General features: G+C 38.7%; 1 pseudogene; it reads right to left on the bottom strand.

The window, feature by feature from the left end:
- Positions 1–2,613: 2,613 nt before the first annotated feature.
- Positions 2,614–7,745, bottom strand: LOC102814125 (annotated as a pseudogene).
- Positions 7,746–9,840: the final 2,095 nt, after the last annotated feature.

Genomic DNA, 9,840 nt, shown 5'->3' with positions numbered 1-9,840 from the left:
GTCATATTATTTAAAGGTCAATGTTTATAATCCAGTATACATTTTCTCACTTATATTACCAAAGAAATTCATCCTTTAAATATTCTGGTGTTATTTATTACATTTAAATTGGAAGTTAAAATAAATTTTCCTTTTCTCCCTTGCTGTCCCCATTCACCCCCAGTCCCCTCCCTGCTGCCCAGATTGGCCTCATCTAGCCAGCAGCAATAGCACAATTCCTTTTCCTACTAGCAACCCTGCTGCTACTTGGAATGTAATTACCCAGCACCCCACAGAGATTGCATTCTTCTCCGCAACACCAGCAAAGCTTTTCCTATTGAGACATGGCAGAGTACATTGAAGGCTAATCTGGGCATATTAAGGATCTGTTAAAATAATGAACACTATTTTTTCCAGTGAAAACAGAAGCCTTAAAATTAATGACTTGATTCTCAGCTCTATGTTCATATGATCACTGGATTGTATCTACACGTTTCCTCTAAATCAACACAACTATGGGATTATAAACAGGACCCAAATATGCAATCCAACAAAAGCATTGAAATCTTACTGACACATGACTGGAGTTTCTAATTCCCATTGAACCTCAGAGATTCAACCCTTCCATAGAGCATAAGCCAGTTGCCATAGTGTCGACTCCAGTTCATGACAACCCCGTTTGTGTCCAGATTTAGCTATGCTAAATGCCTTCTTTTTCAGAAAGGGATCTCCAGATCTTTCTTTCAAGTTCCTCTGGATAGGATCAAACCTTCACCTTTAAGTTGGCAGTCAAGCACATTAACCATTGTCACCACCCAGGAGCTCCCTCCAACAATTTGTTGTTGTTGTAGTTCAGCGCTGATGAGCTGGTTCCGACTCATAGCAACCCAATATAGGGTTTCCAAGGAGCAGTTAGTGAGTTTGAACCATTGACCTTGTGGTTCAAATTGACCTTGAAGTCCAGTGCCTTATCCCTTAGTTCCAAACCAGGATTTACACAGCCACCTTTGGTTTTCCTAAAATCAGTATTTGGTAACCTCAAGATAAAGCTGGGAAACACAAAGGTCAGGCCTACCTTTCCTGGTTGTACTATCTAGCTTTGGCCTGAGGGATTAAAACAACTGGGGATCACGCAACAGCACTGGCCAGAGACCAACAATCTTTTTTCATACTGATGGTCTTTGTTCCAAATTGCCTTATCCAGTACAACTTTGTAGGCTTTACACATCTACAAGGTTATTTTCTCTTGGTGATTATTTTAGATTAGTATATTGAGAGACTTAGACTTGTGTACAGTATTAGATTCATTGGTCTCTTCCAACAAACTACTAAAACTGGGGCCTTACAAGAATAAGAATGTATTGTCTCATGGTTCTGGATGTGTTCACAGATTTAATTGAAACCCCAAAAAGTTGATCAGGGAGGAACAATTAGGAACTGGAGGATACACACATTGAAGAATTTAATTCATGTCACTCAATTATATGTGTAGAGTTGATTTAATTTTTGGTACATTTTGCTTGTGTATTTGAAATAAAAATTTTTTTTAATAAATTAAGTTATGTTGATGTCCTAACACCTCTACACAGGTCTAGTTTGGAAGTATGGCTTCTTCTATTTTGTTGTTGAGTTCATACCAGAATAGAGTGGATCCTAAACTTAATCCCTTCTGAGTGTTCTCTTATGAAAAGAGTAGAAAGGATGCAGACACACATACACACACACATAGGGCAAAGACAGACACCATGTTAAGATCCCTCTACAAGTCAAGGAATGCCAAGGAACTCCAGAGCTACCAATGAAGAAGGACTCTCTACCACAGATGATACCCTGATTTCTACTTTTATTCTCCAAAATTATGAGACAATAAAGTCTTGTTCTTTAAAGCCATTCACTTTGTGGTAGCTTTGTTCTGACAACCCTAGAAAACTAAGGTTAATAGTTCAAATTCAGTGTCAGGAGGGCCATGCTAATCCAGAGGCTCTAAGGGAAGATCTTTTCTTGTTTTTGACAGTTTCTGATAGTCTCACGCATTACTTGCCTTGCGGATGAGACATAATTCTGCTGTAACATGACCATTTTCCCTCTGTAGTCTCTCTTCTCTTTCATAAGGGCATCATTCACATAGGATTAGAATCCATTCCACTCCAGTAGGAACTCATGTAAATGTAATTAGTTTCATGTTCAAAGAGCCTTATTTTCAAACAGAGTCATGTTCACAGGTACTAGAGGTTAGGGCTTCAATATAACTTTTGGGGGAACATAATTCGATCCGTAACAGCTTGCTTTCAGGGTTGCCAAATACCCAGGCTGGTTGCTTGTTGTTTATTTTAAATGCCTTCGAGTCAGCTCCAACTCACAGCGACCCTTTCCAAGACTTTGAATCTTCACGGGAGCAGAAAGCTTCATCTTTCTCCCATGGAGTGGCTGGTGAGCTCAAATTGTGGACCTTGTGGTACTTAGCCCAGTGTTTATTGTGTAAGTTTTAGTGGTGTTGAAAACAGTTGTATGTATGCGTTCATGTGTGTGTGCATTTATATATATTTCTATATAAATAAAATGGATTTTCTGGAGAAAATGGTATAACTAGAGAAAAATAAAACCAATTGGGAAAGAGACAAGGGAAACTACTAACTAAAAAATAATAAAGATGGCAACTGTAGGGGAGGGAGCCTCCTGCTCATGCCACCAATATGCTTTCATTAAGGTATACTCTTTGTGCTTGGTGTGAGTGGCCCAGATGAAGAGAGCAGAAGCCATAAACTGCAAGGGAGCTGAGATGCAAGTGAGGCAGAAGGACCATCCAAATTCACCTGACACATTCTCAGGCAGCCCAAGTTTCTGGTGGAGTAGTTCAATTCCAGCAACATAACAACTTACTGAGTCTAGTGTATACAGACCTGCAAGGAGATGGAGAATTCCCATGGCAATGGTGAGATATAAGCTTTGGCAGATACCAAGCACAAAGTTCAATCAAAGCCCCAAAGCACATCATACCTCAACTAACAAAATGAATTGGCAACACCAAAGATAGGTGTGAAGTAGATCAATTCCACTATTGTGGTTTCCAGGATCAACAAATTTCTTCAAGCTGCGAATTGACAAGAGGATGTTCTGTGTGTTTGTATTTTAAGTGATAAGGAAATATAAGTGTTGTTTGCTGCCATGACAGTCAGGGAGCTTTGATGACAGAAATGTCTCCAGAACGATGAGAGAATTGGCCCTTTCAGAGAGCAGGACTGCCAAGAAACCAAGGCAGTGGGGGTGGTGTCAGCTTCAGAGAAACACAGTCTGTCCTACAAATTAGGCAAGTCATTTTCCCTTATAACTATACTTAGAAATTGATTTTTATATTAAAGTGGCCAGATAGATAGGACATTCAATTAACTTGTTTCACCTTTGATTCAAATTAACCCCTTGTTTTAAATCGCGAGGCACCACTGAAAAATAAATTTAACAAATTATTTGAAATTTCCTAATCCCTGAAAAGAGTCAAATCGTTCAGCCTTTGCTACCGCAAGTATAAAAATACTTTACTCTTTTGAGGGGTGGGAATCATGTGTTGGAGAAAAGCATGTACATTTTTTAGAAGAATAGATATCTTTATCCTTTTGCACACAGAAGTCTCACTTCATAATCACAAACCCCCAAATCAAACTTGGGATCTTCCATTCTTAAATCAATTATTTTGCTTTCTTGAACACTTTAACGGGCATGCATCCATGAAGAAATTGGTCAAACTTTCAGAAATGCTTCTTGAGCACCTATAATGTGCCACACAAGCAGAAAATAACCACAAAGTATTCTTCATTGATATTATATGATAAATAGATAATAAACAAATAAATACAAAATGTACTATGCCATCATGTATATTGTTATGGATACATAAAAGGAAGAGTAAGGGGTTCTTGACAGATGGTATCAGTTAACATCTAATGATCAGAGAAGTCCTATCTGAAGAAACAACCTTTGAGTAGTAGTTGCTGTTGTTGTTAAGTGCCATCGAGTCAATTCCAACCCATAGCGACCCTGTACAGGGTTTCCTTTGAGTAGAGAGTTGTATAAATGAAACAACAGTGCCATGGGAACTTCTGGGAAAGAGCTTTCCAAGAAAAGAGAACAAACACCAAAGACCAAGACTCTTGGATAAGAAGGCTATTTGCAAGATCAGCGTGCCTGACACTGAAGGACACTTGGTGATGAGGCGATCAGAGAGGCTACCTGAGACTAGTCATGTAGCTTCTTAATAATAGCATGTTCTAACTTTTGAAGTCCTGGTGAATTGTTGCAGGATAATGCACTGGATCACAAGGTCAGTTTGAACCACAAGATTGGCAGTTTAAACCTAACAGCTGCTCCTTGGAAACACTATACAGGGTCGCTATGGGTCAGAACTGATTCAATGGCCATTAACAACAACAATTTCTAGCTCTACATGTTTTCATTCTTTCTAACTTCTTTACTTTTTTCTTTTTTTAAACTACGATACTGTAATCAGATGACTTCCACCAATTACCAAAAGTGCAATTATGATTCTCAATTGCAAACAAGAGAAACCACTTCTGAATGAGTTTAGCAAAGAGAAGCTATTAGAAAGATATGAAGGGGTTAGCAGAATTGATGGGAGGTTTGAGATTGGTTGGGAACCACAGGCATTTAAAAGGACCAGGAGGCAAACTCCACAGCCATGCTCTTAGCACAGGATGATTCTAAGAAGCTCAGCAGGGTTCTGATGAACAGCCCTCAACTCCTCCTTCCATTTAGGGCTGTTTGCTCAAGATTAAAAGACCCCAAAAAGGAGCATAAGATTTATCAAATTTAAGGACTACCAGGTAGGGAATCCCATGACCCTGAGATTAAGAGTCTCATCATTTCTGTTTGGAGTCCTGGTTTGCACTGGACTGCTGACCGCAAGTTCGGCAGTTCAAACCCACCAACGTCTCCTTGGGAACCCTACATAGGCTCTCTATGAGTTGGAACTAACTTGAAAGCACTTGATAACACCAACAGGTAAGGAAGGAAGAATCGGAACCCTTTCTGCTTCCATCATAGAAAGTAAGAACCAGAAATTGTGTTTCTGCCAAGGCCATTCATGAAAGAGATCAATAATCCTAAAGGAAATGTTGTATTATCATGAAGGGGGAAATAATAGGAAGTCAAAGAAATCTCAATTGTCCACTACACCAACCATTTCTATGGATACCAGAATATATCATCTCACTTATTCCTTAGAAAGAGTCATAAAAATCTGAATTATTTTTCCACTTAACAAGCAGAATAACTGAGGCTCAGAAACTTCAAGCCAGAATTTGAACTTAGTACTATTTGCCTCCAAAGCATCTGTGCTTTCCACCATGATGTGAACAAACCAAGGGACCTGAAGAAAGAATATTCTAAAAGAAGACCACAGCTTTACACCTGTGACTTTGGACAAACCATTTTGATTTCTCTGTGCTTCAGTAAAATAATTCTTGTGTCCTGGTTAAAGCACCTGGCTGCTAACCTAAAGGTCAGCAGTCGAACCACCAGCTACTCCAGGAGAGAAAGAAGTGGCAGCCTGCTGCCATAAATGTGTACAAACTTGAAGACCCTATGAGGTAGTTCTACTCTGTCCTATACAGTTATTATGATTTAGAATTGATCAATGGCAGTTGGTTTGGTTTTAATTTGGGTGCCACAGTAGTCTGATCTAGCAAATGGAGATGATTAGTGGTTCTCTCTTTTAAGGTCATTAGGAGAATCATATGTGATAATGGTAAAATTATAAAATGCTATTCAAATTAAACTTAACTAATTATCATTATTATGATGTGTAAGGAAACTGAAGGCAATCAGAAACACAGGCCCAGGCACAAAAAATAATCTGGATGTATGTGGAATGCGATGAGGAAGGGGAAGGGGTCCCAGACTGTAACTTTGCTTTTACTGACGCTAGCTGGGGACAAGGAGGATTAAGAAATATTTTGGAAGATGTTATCCAATAGCAACTGAAATGTAGTTGATTTTTCAGCTGCCTTGCTATTACAGACATGAATGAAACAAAATCACTGAATTTAAAACAATCTTGTTACTCTTGATAGATTAGCTGGCTGACAACATTTTGAAACTGCTTGAGGAGGCCAGGTTACATTTATGTAACTTTAAAACTGTTAGGGAAGTGGAGAGTAAAATTAACTTGGTTCTTTTTTACAGCTATTGTTTTGTTGTTGTTAGGTGCTATCAAGTCGGTACTGACCCACAGCAACCTTATGCACAGCAGAACGAAACACTGCCAGATCCTGGGCCAACCTCACTACTGTTGCCATGCTTGAGTCCATCGATGCTGCCTGCCACTTGGCCAACCCATCTTGTTGGGGATCTTCCTCTTTTTCTCTGATCCTCCACCTTAACAAATATGATATCCTTCTCCAGCAACTGATGCCTCCTGACAACATGTCCTAAGTATGAGAGACTAAGTTTGGCCATCTTGGCCTCCAAGGAGCACTCTGGCTATACTTCTTCCAAAATGGATCTATTGGTTCTTTTGGCAGCCCATAGCATTTTCAATATTCTCCTCCAACACCATAACTCAAAAGCATCAATTCTTCTACGGTCTTCCTTATTCACTGTCCAGCTTTTTCATGCATATGAGGTTATTGAAAATACTATGGCTTGGGTCAGGTGCACCTTAGTCCTCAAGCTGCCATCTTTGCTCTTCAACACTTTAAAAAGGTCTTGTGCAGCAGATTTACCTAATGCAATATGTCGTTTGATTTCTTGACTGCTGCTTCCATGAGTGTTGATAGTTGATCCAAGAAGAATGAAGTCCTTGACAACTTCAATCTTTTCTCCATTGACAAGAATGTTGTTTATTGGTCCAGTGGTGAGGATTTTTGTTTTCTTTACATTGAGATGTAATCCATACCGAAGGCTATGCTCTTTGATCTTCATCAGTAAATGTTTTAAATCCTCTCCAGCAAGCAGTGTTGTATCATCTGCAAAGAAAAGGCATGTAACAGTTCTAATATTACAAATGAATAGCTTTACAAACACTGAAAGTTTGTGTGCAGAGAATAGCTTTTTTTATTGTTTGCTAAGATTATAGAAAGCTGGTGTTTTGAAGATCACAGACAAAAAAACTAAAGTGGAACAAACAATATACAATATTTTAACATATCATGCACCCACATAAATAACATGCACATGCATGTAACATGAATAACGCACATTGGAGACTAACAAGCAAATAGGGTGGCTGGCTTTTACCCTAATACCCATACATTGTTGTTGTTTGTTGTTGTTAAGTGCCATCGAGTCGGTTCCGACCCATAGCGACCCTGTACAGGGTTTCCGAGGGTGTAAATCTTTACGGGAGTAGAAAGCCTCATCTTTCTCCCGCGGAGCAGCTGGTAGTTTCGAACCGCTGACCTTAAGGTTCGCAGCCCGATTCGTAACCACTACGCTACCAGAGCTCTAATACCCATACATTAGTTGCATTAAAATGCTGTAACAATCATTTACTAGAAGTACAAATGCAAGAAGAGATGTATTAGTTTTAATTTAAAGATACTTTGGTTTGATGGAGATGTGAAAATAGAAGTACCAAAACTAATGTTTACATAGAATTACTTCCAATTTACATTTTGCAAATCTTCATCTTTTTTATTGGAATTTATAAATCCTGATCATAACATGAGTATGTATTTACAAATACTGTACATTGAAGAAATCCTGGTAGCATGTTGGACTATGAGCCAGATTGCTAACCACAAAGTCAGTAGTTCAAAGTTACTAGTCACTCCATAGGAGAAAGATGAGAGTTTCTGCTCCTGTAAAGGTTTACAGCCTCAGAAACCCTAACCAGGGTTCCTATGAGTCAAAATTGACTCAGTGACACACCACCACCAACACTGCACATTGAGCATTTAAATGCATTCTTCTAGCACCCTTCCAAAAGAAGGAGCCCTAGTGGTGCAGCAGTTAAGCATTCAGCAGTTAACAGAAAGGTTGATACATTAACCTACAGCACCACACCAGGACTCCAGTTTGAACTCATGGCAGAAAGATATAGCATTCTGCTGCTGTTAAGAATTGCAGACTTGGAAACCTTATAGGGAAGTCTATCCTGTCCTATAGGGTTACTATGAGTCAGAATTGACTCAATGGCACACAGCAATAAAAACATCCAAAGCTAGGTATAAAACAAATTGTCTCTTGTCTCCAATTACAAAGAAGAAATGTCTTCTTCCCTTTAGAAGGCAAGACTTGCACCTGAATCCCAGGTACTCCAACCTATCTCCAAGTTTTTCTTTCTCTAACATTTTCAATGGAGAACTGGACTCCATGTTGTGTTTCAGCTACTATTTTTCCCCTCTAGGTCTCTTTATGGCCAGATCTCAAAAGTTGGTCTCAGCTTCCTTACCTCTCATGTACTCCATAATACATTTCAATTAGACATCTTTCCAAACCAAAAACACCCTCTTCCTAAATGTTTTTACACTGTTTGATGAGACATTCTTAGTTTTCATCATCCTCATCCCCTGAAAACATTTAATATATGTGAGCATTTCCTCCTTGAAAGGCTCTTCTTTCTTTCATTTTCCTTAATAGCACAATTCCCAAATTTGCTAGCATCTCTCTATCTATTCATTATTCTCTTTTCTGAATACTCCTCTTTCATGTTTTATAAATGTCCTGACCACTCTGATCTTCTCACAACTGTGTTGTCTCCCTACATATCTCATCTATTTCTATTTCTCTAATTTCCAATATATAAAATGGCTCCAGATTATGTATTTCCAGCTCAGCCTTTGCTTCAAAATTTAAGACCTGCATATAACATTAACCATTTGGCGTTTCTACTTGGCTGTCTCACAGCTAACACAAAATTATCATGTCCAAATGCAAATATTGATAACCTATCTCACTTTGTATTGATTACTCTTTCAATTGTAGGATAACCAATGGACTATGTAACTGCAAGGTTGGTGGTTCAAATCCACAAGCACTCCTTGGAAACACTATACAGCATCCCAAGAGTCCAAACTGACTCCATGACACCTAACAACAATAACTCTTTCAATTTATTCCATCCCAATGACTTAATTGTAAATATTTCTTTGTACATGCCAATTACCTCAGAGGTATTCCTGATTTTAAAGGCTTCTTATATGATCCTTAGACTCTATTTCAAGAATATATTTCACTACTTTCAACTAAGAAGAAGAGATGACCTATTTCTGAATATTTAGTCACTGAAAACCTTGTGAATAGCAGTGGAACACTCTCAGATAGCACCAGAATATTGAATATTGAAACATGATAAGTGCACCAGAATGTTGTCATAGTGCCAGAAGTTGAGCCTATAAGGTTGTAAGGCACTCAAAATATGACCGGGGAAGAGCTGCCTCCTCAAAGTAGAGTTAACCATGATGATGTGGATGGAGTAAAGCTTTCTGAGCCTTCATTTGCTGGTGAGATACAACTCAAAATGAGGAGAAACAGCTGTAATCATCTATTAATAATTGGAACATGGAAAATTGGAAGTTGGAAAAAATGAAAGGAAGTGCAAAAACACTGATCTCCTAGACATTAGTAAGCTGAAATGGACTGGTACTGGCCACTTTGAATCTTACAATTACGTGGTTTACTATGCCAAGAATGATAAATTGAAGAAGAATGGCATTGCATTCTTCATCAAAAAGAAAATTTCAAGATCTGTCTTGAAGTACAATGCTGTTAATGTAAGAAAATACCCATACATCTACAGGGAAGACTGGTCATGTGATGCTGTGGGTTAACGCACCAGACTGCAAAGCTATTTGAACTGCAAAGTTGGCAGTTCAAGCTCATCAGTTGCTTCTCCTTGGAAACCCTATA

The sequence above is a fragment of the Chrysochloris asiatica genome, unplaced genomic scaffold (assembly GCF_000296735.1).
Source record: "Chrysochloris asiatica unplaced genomic scaffold, ChrAsi1.0 scaffold00012, whole genome shotgun sequence".
NCBI classification, from domain to species: domain Eukaryota; kingdom Metazoa; phylum Chordata; class Mammalia; order Afrosoricida; family Chrysochloridae; genus Chrysochloris; species Chrysochloris asiatica.
The sequence above is the reverse complement of the archived record's forward strand: the minus strand, read 5'-3'. Positions and strand labels throughout refer to the sequence as shown.